At 30.5% G+C, this 11,972-nt stretch overlaps 1 long non-coding RNA gene across 2 annotated transcripts; it reads left to right on the top strand.

Moving 5' to 3' along the window:
• Positions 1-2,138: 2,138 nt before the first annotated feature.
• Positions 2,139-10,101, top strand: LOC127276919 (uncharacterized). Of its 2 annotated transcripts, none has more exons than XR_007842280.1 (4): positions 2,139-2,190; positions 5,566-5,847; positions 6,014-6,345; positions 9,904-10,101. It is a non-coding gene; the product is annotated as an uncharacterized LOC127276919 (long non-coding RNA). The 2 variants fall into 2 exon arrangements; XR_007842279.1 differs by lacking the exon at positions 9,904-10,101 and adding an exon at positions 9,454-9,795 and having other exon boundaries at positions 6,014-6,395.
• Positions 10,102-11,972: the final 1,871 nt, after the last annotated feature.

The following is an 11,972-nucleotide window of genomic DNA, read 5'->3' as shown; positions in this document are numbered from 1 at the left end:
TTTTAGGTGTATTTTGTGCAAGAAAATGCAATAAAATAGTGTGCCTAAGAAAAATTGAATTGTTTTGAAAATTTTTTTTTGACGAAAATCGCTTAAATGGTCATAAAATTGGTGTTCCTCTACTCGGATCGGGCTGTCAATTTTTTTCTACACTTTTAGGTGTATTTTGTGCAAGAAAATGCAATAAAATAGTGTGCCTAAGAAAAATTGAATTGTTTTGAAAATTTTTTTTTGACGAAAATCGCTTAAATGGTCATAAAATTGGTGTTCCTCTACTCGGATCGGGCTGTCAATTTTTTTCTACACTTTTAGGTGTATTTTGTGCAAGAAAATGCAATAAAATAGTGTGCCTAAGAAAAATTGAATTTTTTTGAAAAATTTTGTTTGATCGAAAATCGCTTAAATGGTCATAAAATTGGTGTTCCTCTACTCGGATCGGGCTGTCAATTTTTTTCTACACTTTTAGGTGTATTTTGTGCAAGAAAATGCAATAAAATAGTGTGCCTAAGAAAAATTGAATTTTTTTGAAAAATTTTGTTTTTCGAAAATCGCTTAAATGGTCATAAAATTGGTGTTCCTCTACTCGGATCGGGCTGTCAATTTTTTTCTACACTTTTAGGTGTATTTTGTGCAAGAAAATGCAATAAAATAGTGTGCCTAAGAAAAATTGAATTTTTTTGAAAAATTTTGTTTTTCGAAAATCGCTTAAATGGTCATAAAATTGGTGTTCCTCTACTCGGATCGGGCTGTCAATTTTTTTCTACACTTTTAGGTGTATTTTGTGCAAGAAAATGCAATAAAATAGTGTGCCTAAGAAAAATTGAATTGTTTTGAAAATTTTTTTTTGACGAAAATCGCTTAAATGGTCATAAAATTGGTGTTCCTCTACTCGGATCGGGCTGTCAATTTTTTTCTACACTTTTAGGTGTATTTTGTGCAAGAAAATGCAATAAAATAGTGTGCCTAAGAAAAATTGAATTGTTTTGAAAATTTTTTTTTGACGAAAATCGCTTAAATGGTCATAAAATTGGTGTTCCTCTACTCGGATCGGGCTGTCAATTTTTTTCTACACTTTTAGGTGTATTTTGTGCAAGAAAATGCAATAAAATAGTGTGCCTAAGAAAAATTGAATTTTTTTGAAAAATTTTGTTTTTCGAAAATCGCTTAAATGGTCATAAAATTGGTGTTCCTCTACTCGGATCGGGCTGTCAATTTTTTCTACACTTTTAGGTGTATTTTGTGCAAGAAAATGCAATAAAATAGTGTGCCTAAGAAAAATTGAATTTTTTTGAAAAATTTTGTTTGATGAAAATCGCTTAAATGGTCATAAAATTGGTGTTCCTCTACTCGGATCGGGCTGTCAATTTTTTTCTACACTTTTAGGTGTATTTTGTGCAAGAAAATGCAATAAAATAGTGTGCCTAAGAAAAATTGAATTTTTTTGAAAAATTTTGTTTTTCGAAAATCGCTTAAATGGTCATAAAATTGGTGTTCCTCTACTCGGATCGGGCTGTCAATTTTTTTCTACACTTTTAGGTGTATTTTGTGCAAGAAATTGCAATAAAATAGTGTGCCTAAGAAAAATTGAATTTTTTTGAAACTTTTTTTTTTTTGGATTAATCGGTTGGATGACTTTTTGGTGGTAATAGGTGTCTTCCTCTACTCGGATCTGGCTGTCAATTTTTTTCTACACTTTTAGGTGTATTTTGTGCAAGAAATTGCAATAAAATAGTGTGCCTAAAAAAAATTGAATTTTTTTGGAACTTTTTTTTTTTTGGATTTATGGGTTGGATGACTTTTTGGTGGTAATAGGTGTCTTCCTCTACTCGGATCTGGCTGTCAATTTTTTTCTACACTTTTAGGTGTATTTTGTGCAAGAAAATGCAATAAAATAGTGTGCCTAAGAAAAATTGAATTTTTTTGGAACTTTTTTTTTTTTGGATTTATGGGTTGGATGACTTTATGGTGGTAATAGGTGTCTTCCTCTACTCGGATCTGGCTGTCAATTTTTTTCTACACTTTTAGGTGTATTTTGTGCAAGAAATTGCAATAAAATAGTGTGCCTAAGAAAAATTGAATTTTTTTGAAACTTTTTTATTTTTTTGGAATTATGGCTTGGATGACTTTTTGGTGGTAATAGGTGTCTTCCTCTACTCGGATCTGGCTGTCGATTTTTTTCTACACTTTTAGGTGTATTTTGTGCAAGAAAATGCAATAAAATAGTGTGCCTAAGAAAAATTGAATTTTTTTGGAAACTTTTTTTTTTTTGGATTTATGGGTTGGATGACTTTTTGGTGGTAATAGGTGTCTTCCTCTACTCGTATTTGGCTGTCAATTTTTTTCTACACTTTTAGGTGTATTTTGTGCAAGAAAATGCAATAAAATAGTGTGCCTAAGAAAAATTGAATTGTTTTGAAAATTTTTTTTTGACGAAAATCGCTTAAATGGTCATAAAATTGGTGTTCCTCTACTCGGATCGGGCTGTCAATTTTTTTCTACACTTTTAGGTGTATTTTGTGCAAGAAAATGCAATAAAATAGTGTGCCTAAGAAAAATTGAATTGTTTTGAAAATTTTGTTTTTCGAAAATCGCTTAAATGGTCATAAAATTGGTGTTCCTCTACTCGGATCGGGCTGTCAATTTTTTTCTACACTTTTAGGTGTATTTTGTGCAAGAAAATGCAATAAAATAGTGTGCCTAAGAAAAATTGAATTTTTTTGAAAAATTTTGTTTTTCGAAAATCGCTTAAATGGTCATAAAATTGGTGTTCCTCTACTCGGATCGGGCTGTCAATTTTTTTCTACACTTTTAGGTGTATTTTGTGCAAGAAAATGCAATAAAATAGTGTGCCTAAGAAAAATTGAATTGTTTTGAAAATTTTTTTTTGACGAAAATCGCTTAAATGGTCATAAAATTGGTGTTCCTCTACTCGGATCGGGCTGTCAATTTTTTTCTACACTTTTAGGTGTATTTTGTGCAAGAAAATGCAATAAAATAGTGTGCCTAAGAAAAATTGAATTTTTTTGAAAAATTTTGTTTGATGAAAATCGCTTAAATGGTCATAAAATTGGTGTTCCTCTACTCGGATCGGGCTGTCAATTTTTTTCTACACTTTTAGGTGTATTTTGTGCAAGAAAATGCAATAAAATAGTGTGCCTAAGAAAAATTGAATTTTTTTGAAAAATTTTGTTTTTCGAAAATCGCTTAAATGGTCATAAAATTGGTGTTCCTCTACTCGGATCGGGCTGTCAATTTTTTTCTACACTTTTAGGTGTATTTTGTGCAAGAAAATGCAATAAAATAGTGTGCCTAAGAAAAATTGAATTTTTTTGAAAAATTTTGTTTTTCGAAAATCGCTTAAATGGTCATAAAATTGGTGTTCCTCTACTCGGATCGGGCTGTCAATTTTTTTCTACACTTTTAGGTGTATTTTGTGCAAGAAAATGCAATAAAATAGTGTGCCTAAGAAAAATTGAATTGTTTTGAAAAATTTTTTTTGACGAAAATCGCTTAAATGGTCATAAAATTGGTGTTCCTCTACTCGGATCGGGCTGTCAATTTTTTTCTACACTTTTAGGTGTATTTTGTGCAAGAAAATGCAATAAAATAGTGTGCCTAAGAAAAATTGAATTTTTTTGAAAAATTTTGTTTTTCGAAAATCGCTTAAATGGTCATAAAATTGGTGTTCCTCTACTCGGATCGGGCTGTTAATTTTTTTCTACACTTTTAGGTGTATTTTGTGCAAGAAAATGCAATAAAATAGTGTGCCTAAGAAAAATTGAATTGTTTTGAAAATTTTTTTTTGACGAAAATCGCTTAAATGGTCATAAAATTGGTGTTCCTCTACTCGGATCGGGCTGTCAATTTTTTTCTACACTTTTAGGTGTATTTTGTGCAAGAAAATGCAATAAAATAGTGTGCCTAAGAAAAATTGAATTTTTTTGAAAAATTTTTTTTGACGAAAATCGCTTAAATGGTCATAAAATTGGTGTTCCTCTACTCGGATCGGGCTGTCAATTTTTTTCTACACTTTTAGGTGTATTTTGTGCAAGAAAATGCAATAAAATAGTGTGCCTAAGAAAAATTGAATTGTTTTGAAAATTTTTTTTTGACGAAAATCGCTTAAATGGTCATAAAATTGGTGTTCCTCTACTCGGATCGGGCTGTCAATTTTTTTCTACACTTTTAGGTGTATTTTGTGCAAGAAAATGCAATAAAATAGTGTGCCTAAGAAAAATTGAATTTTTTTGAAAAATTTTGTTTGATGAAAATCGCTTAAATGGTCATAAAATTGGTGTTCCTCTACTCGGATCGGGCTGTCAATTTTTTTCTACACTTTTAGGTGTATTTTGTGCAAGAAAATGCAATAAAATAGTGTGCCTAAGAAAAATTGAATTTTTTTGAAAAATTTTGTTTTTCGAAAATCGCTTAAATGGTCATAAAATTGGTGTTCCTCTACTCGGATCGGGCTGTCAATTTTTTTCTACACTTTTAGGTGTATTTTGTGCAAGAAAATGCAATAAAATAGTGTGCCTAAGAAAAATTGAATTTTTTTGAAAAATTTTGTTTTTCGAAAATCGCTTAAATGGTCATAAAATTGGTGTTCCTCTACTCGGATCGGGCTGTCAATTTTTTTCTACACTTTTAGGTGTATTTTGTGCAAGAAAATGCAATAAAATAGTGTGCCTAAGAAAAATTGAATTTTTTTGAAAAATTTTGTTTTTCGAAAATCGCTTAAATGGTCATAAAATTGGTGTTCCTCTACTCGGATCGGGCTGTCAATTTTTTTCTACACTTTTAGGTGTATTTTGTGCAAGAAAATGAAATAAAATAGTGTGCCTAAGAAAAATTGAATTGTTTTGACAATTTTTTTTTGACGAAAATCGCTTAAATGGTCATAAAATTGGTGTTCCTCTACTCGGATCGGGCTGTCAATTTTTTTCTACACTTTTAGGTGTATTTTGTGCAAGAAAATGCAATAAAATAGTGTGCCTAAGAAAAATTGAATTGTTTTGACAATTTTTTTTTGATGAAAATCGCTTAAATGGTCATAAAATTGGTGTTCCTCTACTCGGATCGGGCTGTCAATTTTTTTCTACACTTTTAGGTGTATTTTGTGCAAGAAAATGCAATAAAATAGTGTGCCTAAGAAAAATTGAATTTTTTTGAAAAATTTTGTTTTTCGAAAATCGCTTAAATGGTCATAAAATTGGTGTTCCTCTACTCGGATCGGGCTGTCAATTTTTTCTACACTTTTAGGTGTATTTTGTGCAAGAAAATGCAATAAAATAGTGTGCGTAAGAAAAATTGAATTTTTTTGAAAAATTTTGTTTGATGAAAATCGCTTAAATGGTCATAAAATTGGTGTTCCTCTACTCGGATCGGGCTGTCAATTTTTTTCTACACTTTTAGGTGTATTTTGTGCAAGAAAATGCAATAAAATAGTGTGCCTAAGAAAAATTGAATTTTTTTGAAAAATTTTGTTTTTCGAAAATCGCTTAAATGGTCATAAAATTGGTGTTCCTCTATTCGGATCGGGCTGTCAATTTTTTTCTACACTTTTAGGTGTATTTTGTGCAAGAAATTGCAATAAAATAGTCCGCCTAAGAAAAATTGAATTTTTTTGGGAACTTTTTTATTTTTTTGGATTTATGGGTTGGATGACTTTTTGGTGGTAATAGGTGTCTTCCTCTACTCGGATTTGGCTGTCGATTTTTTTCTACACTTTTAGGTGTATTTTGTGCAAGAAATTGCAATAAAATAGTCCGCCTAAAAAAAATTGAATTTTTTTGGGAACTTTTTTATTTTTTTGGATTTATGGGTTGGATGACTTTTTGGTGGTAATAGGTGTCTTCCTCTACTCGGATTTGGCTGTAGATTTTTTTCTACACTTTTAGGTGTATTTTGTGCAAGAAATTGCAATAAAATAGTCCGCCTAAGAAAAATTGAATTTTTTTGGGAACTTTTTTATTTTTTTGGATTTATGGGTTGGATGACTTTATGGTGGTAATAGGTGTCTTCCTCTACTCGGATTTGGCTGTCGATTTTTTTCTACACTTTTAGGTGTATTTTGTGCAAGAAATTGCAATAAAATAGTCCGCCTAAGAAAAATTGAATTTTTTTGGGAACTTTTTTATTTTTTTGGATTTATGGGTTGGATGACTTTTTGGTGGTAATAGGTGTCTTCCTCTACTCGGATTTGGCTGTCGATTTTTTTCTACACTTTTAGGTGTATTTTGTGCAAGAAATTGCAATAAAATAGTCCGCCTAAGAAAAATTGAATTTTTTTGGGAACTTTTTTATTTTTTTGGATTTATGGGTTGGATGACTTTTTGGTGGTAATAGGTGTCTTCCTCTACTCGGATTTGGCTGTCGATTTTTTTCTACACATTTAGGTGTATTTTGTGCAAGAAAATGCAATAAAATAGTGTGCCTAAGAAAAATTGAATTGTTTTGAAAATTTTTTTTTGACGAAAATCGCTTAAATGGTCATAAAATTGCTAATCCTCTACTCGGATCGGGCTGTCAATTTTTTTCTACACTTTTAGGTGTATTTTGTGCAAGAAAATGCAATAAAATAGTGTGCCTAAGAAAAATTGAATTGTTTTGAAAATTTTGTTTTTCGAAAATCGCTTAAATGGTCATAAAATTGGTGTTCCTCTACTCGGATCGGGCTGTCAATTTTTTTCTACACTTTTAGGTGTATTTTGTGCAAGAAAATGCAATAAAATAGTATGCCTAAGAAAAATTGAATTTTTTTGAAAAATTTTGTTTTTCGAAAATCGCTTAAATGGTCATAAAATTGGTGTTCCTCTACTCGGATCGGGCTGTCAATTTTTTTCTACACTTTTAGGTGTATTTTGTGCAAGAAAATGCAATAAAATAGTGTGCCTAAGAAAAATTGAATTGTTTTGAAAATTTTTTTTTGACGAAAGTCGCTTAAATGGTCATAAAATTGGTGTTCCTCTACTCGGATCGGGCTGTCAATTTTTTTCTACACTTTTAGGTGTATTTTGTGCAAGAAAATGCAATAAAATAGTGTGCCTAAGAAAAATTGAATTTTTTTGAAAAATTTTGTTTGATGAAAATCGCTTAAATGGTCATAAAATTGGTGTTCCTCTACTCGGATCGGGCTGTCAATTTTTTTCTACACTTTTAGGTGTATTTTGTGCAAGAAAATGCAATAAAATAGTGTGCCTAAGAAAAATTGAATTTTTTTGAAAAATTTTGTTTTTCGAAAATCGCTTAAATGGTCATAAAATTGGTGTTCCTCTACTCGGATCGGGCTGTCAATTTTTTTCTACACTTTTAGGTGTATTTTGTGCAAGAAAATGCAATAAAATAGTGTGCCTAAGAAAAATTGAATTTTTTTGAAAAATTTTGTTTTTCGAAAATCGCTTAAATGGTCATAAAATTGGTGTTCCTCTACTCGTATCGGGCTGTCAATTTTTTTCTACACTTTTAGGTGCATTTTGTGCAAGAAAATGCAATAAAATAGAGTGCCTAAGAAAAATTGAATTGTTTTGAAAAATTTTTTTTGACGAAAATCGCTTAAATGGTCATAAAATTGGTGTTCCTCTACTCGGATCGGGCTGTCAATTTTTTTCTACACTTTTAGGTGTATTTTGTGCAAGAAAATGCAATAAAATAGTATGCCTAAGAAAAATTGAATTTTTTTGAAAAATTTTGTTTTTCGAAAATCGCTTAAATGGTCATAAAATTGGTGTTCCTCTACTCGGATCGGGCTGTTAATTTTTTTCTACACTTTTAGGTGTATTTTGTGCAAGAAAATGCAATAAAATAGTGTGCCTAAGAAAAATTGAATTGTTTTGAAAATTTTTTTTTGACGAAAATCGCTTAAATGGTCATAAAATTGGTGTTCCTCTACTCGGATCGGGCTGTCAATTTTTTTCTACACTTTTAGGTGTATTTTGTGCAAGAAAATGCAATAAAATAGTGTGCCTAAGAAAAAATGAATTTTTTTGAAAAATTTTGTTTTTCGAAAATCGCTTAAATGGTCATAAAATTGGTGTTCCTCTACTCGGATCGGGCTGTCAATTTTTTTCTACACTTTTAGGTGTATTTTGTGCAAGAAAATGCAATAAAATAGTGTGCCTAAGAAAAATTGAATTGTTTTGAAAATTTTTTTTTGACGAAAATCGCTTAAATGGTCATAAAATTGGTAATCCTCTACTCGGATCGGGCTGTCAATTTTGTTCTACACTTTTAGGTGTATTTTGTGCAAGAAAATGCAATAAAATAGTGTGCCTAAGAAAAATTGAATTGTTTTGAAAATTTTTTTTTGACGAAAATCGCTTAAATGGTCATAAAATTGGTGTTCCTCTACTCGGATCGGGCTGTCAATTTTTTTCTACACTTTTAGGTGTATTTTGTGCAAGAAAATGCAATAAAATAGTATGCCTAAGAAAAATTGAATTTTTTTGAAAAATTTTGTTTTTCGAAAATCGCTTAAATGGTCATAAAATTGGTGTTCCTCTACTCGGATCGGGCTGTCAATTTTTTTCTACACTTTTAGGTGTATTTTGTGCAAGAAAATGCAATAAAATAGTGTGCCTAAGAAAAATTGAATTTTTTTGAAAAATTTTGTATTTCGAAAATCGCTTAAATGGTCATAAAATTGGTGTTCCTCTACTCGGATCGGGCTGTCAATTTTTTTCTACACTTTTAGGTGTATTTTGTGCAAGAAAATGCAATAAAATAGTGTGCCTAAGAAAAATTGAATTTTTTTGAAAAATTTTGTTTTTCGAAAATCGCTTAAATGGTCATAAAATTGGTGTTCCTCTACTCGGATCGGGCTGTCAATTTTTTTCTACACTTTTAGGTGTATTTTGTGCAAGAAAATGCAATAAAATAGTGTGCCTAAGAAAAATTGAATTTTTTTGAAAAATTTTGTTTTTCGAAAATCGCTTAAATGGTCATAAAATTGGTGTTCCTCTACTCGTATCGGGCTGTCAATTTTTTTCTACACTTTTAGGTGTATTTTGTGCAAGAAAATGCAATAAAATAGTGTGCCTAAGAAAAATTGAATTGTTTTGAAAATTTTTTTTGACGAAAATCGCTTAAATGGTCATAAAATTGGTGTTCCTCTACTCGGATCGGGCTGTCAATTTTTTTCTACACTTTTAGGTGTATTTTGTGCAAGAAAATGCAATAAAATAGAGTGCCTAAGAAAAATTGAATTGTTTTGAAAAATTTTTTTTGACGAAAATCGCTTAAATGGTCATAAAATTGGTGTTCCTCTACTCGGATCGGGCTGTCAATTTTTTTCTACACTTTTAGGTGTATTTTGTGCAAGAAAATGCAATAAAATAGTGTGCCTAAGAAAAATTGAATTTTTTTGAAAAATTTTGTTTTTCGAAAATCGCTTAAATGGTCATAAAATTGGTGTTCCTCTATTCGGATCGGGCTGTTAATTTTTTTCTACACTTTTAGGTGTATTTTGTGCAAGAAATTGCAATAAAATAGTCCGCCTAAGAAAAATTGAATTTTTTTGGGAACTTTTTTATTTTTTTGGATTTATGGGTTGGATGACTTTTTGGTGGTAATAGGTGTCTTCCTCTACTCGGATTTGGCTGTCGATTTTTTTCTACACTTTTAGGTGTATTTTGTGCAAGAAATTGCAATAAAATAGTCCGCCTAAGAAAAATTGAATTTTTTTGGGAACTTTTTTATTTTTTTGGATTTATGGGTTGGATGACTTTTTGGTGGTAATAGGTGTCTTCCTCTACTCGGATTTGGCTGTCGATTTTTTTCTACACTTTTAGGTGTATTTTGTGCAAGAAATTTTGCAATAAAATAGTCCGCCTAAGAAAAATTGAATTTTTTTGGGAACTTTTTTATTTTTTTGGATTTATGGGTTGGATGACTTTATGGTGGTAATAGGTGTCTTCCTCTACTCGGATTTGGCTGTCGATTTTTTTCTACACTTTTAGGTGTATTTTGTGCAAGAAATTGCAATAAAATAGTCCGCCTAAGAAAAATTGAATTTTTTTGGGAACTTTTTTATTTTTTTGGATTTATGGGTTGGATGACTTTTTGGTGGTAATAGGTGTCTTCCTCTACTCGGATTTGGCTGTCGATTTTTTTCTATACTTTTAGGTGTATTTTATGAAAGAAAATGCAATAAAATAGTCTGCCTAAGACAAATTAAATTTTTTTGAAAAATTTTTTTTTACGAAAATCGCTTTAATGGTCATAAAATTGGTTTGCCTCTACTCGGACCGGGCTGTCAATTTTTTTCTACACTTTTAGGTGTATTTTGTGCAAGAAAATGCAATAAAATAGTCTGCCTAAGAAGAATTGAATTTTCTTGAAAATTTTTTTTTTACGAAAATCGCTTTAATGGTCATAAAATTGGTGTTCCTCTACTCGGATCGGGCTGTCAATTTTTTTTTACACTTTTAGGTGTATTTTGTGCATGAACATGCAATAAAAAAGTCTGCCTAAGAAAAATTAAATTTTTTTTTTACGAAAATCGCTTTAATGATCATAAAATTGGTGTTCCTCTACTCGGATCGGGCTGTCAATTTTTTTCTACACTTTTAGGTGTATTTTGTGCAAGCATATAAAGGTCGGATTTTTGGAAAAATTAAATTAACAGATTTGGGCTTCTATTATACATGAATCTCTTCGACATAAAAAGGCGAACAAAAAAAGTATGGCGCACTTTTTGATGCAAGCAATATATTCCAAGATAATGGCATATAAAGGTCGGATTTTTTGGAAAAATTAAATTAACAGATTTGGGCTTCTATTATACATGAATCTCTTCGTCATAAAAAGGCGAACAAAAAATGTATAGCGCACTTTTTGATGCAAGCAATATATTCAATGATAATGGCATATAAAGGTCGGATTTTTTGGAAAAATAAAATTAACAGATTTGGGCTTCTATTATACATGAATCTCTTCGTCATAAAAAGGCGAACAAGAAATGTATGACGCACTTTTCGATTAAACAAATATATTCAAAGATAATGGCATATAAAGGTCGGATTTTTTGGGAAAAATAAATTAACAGATTTGGGCTTCTATTATACATGAATCTCTTCGTCATAAAAAGGCGAACAAAAAATGTATGGCGCACTTTTTGATTAAACCAATATATTCAAAGATAATAGCATATAAAGGTCGGATTTTTCGGGAAAAATAAATTAACAGATTTGGGCTTCTATTATACATGAATCTCTTCGTCATAAAAAGGCGAACAAAAAATGTATGGCGCACTTTTTGATTAAACCAATATATTCAAAGATAATGGCATATAAAGGTCGGATTTTTGGGAAAAATAAATTAACAGATTTGGGCTTCTACTATACATGAATCTCTTCGTCATAAAAAGGCGAACAAAAAATGTATGGCGCACTTTTTGATTAAACCAATATATTCAAAGATAATGGCATATAAAGGTCGGATTTTTTGGTAAAAATAAATTAACAGATTTGGGCTTCTATTATACATGAATCTCTTCGTCATAAAAAGGCGAACAAAAAATGTATGGCGCACTTTTTGATTAAACCAATATATTCAAAGATAATGGCATATAAAGGTCGGATTTTTTGGTAAAAATAAATTAACAGATTTGGGCTTCTATTATACATGAATCTCTTCGTCATAAAAGGGCGAACAAAAAATGTATGGCGCACTTTTTGATTAAACCAATATATTCAAAGATAATGGCATATAAAGGTCGGATTTTTTGGGAAAAATAAATTAACAGATTTGGGCTTCTATTATACATGAATCTCTTCGTCATAAAAAGGCGAACAAAAAATGTATGGCGCACTTTTCGATTAAACCAATATATTAAAAGATAATGGCATATAAAGGTCGGATTTTTTGGGAAAAATAAATTAACATATTTGGTCTTCTATTATACATCAATCTCTTCGTCATAAAAAGGCGAACAAAAAATGTATGGCGCACTTTTTGATTAAACCAATATATTCAAA

Source organism: Leptopilina boulardi, unplaced genomic scaffold, assembly GCF_019393585.1.
Source record: "Leptopilina boulardi isolate dan_hultmark-lab unplaced genomic scaffold, ZJU_Lbou_2.1 LbouV2_107, whole genome shotgun sequence".
Taxonomy (NCBI): domain Eukaryota; kingdom Metazoa; phylum Arthropoda; class Insecta; order Hymenoptera; family Figitidae; genus Leptopilina; species Leptopilina boulardi.
Note: the sequence above shows the minus strand (reverse complement) of the source record. Positions and strands in the feature narration are given on the sequence as shown.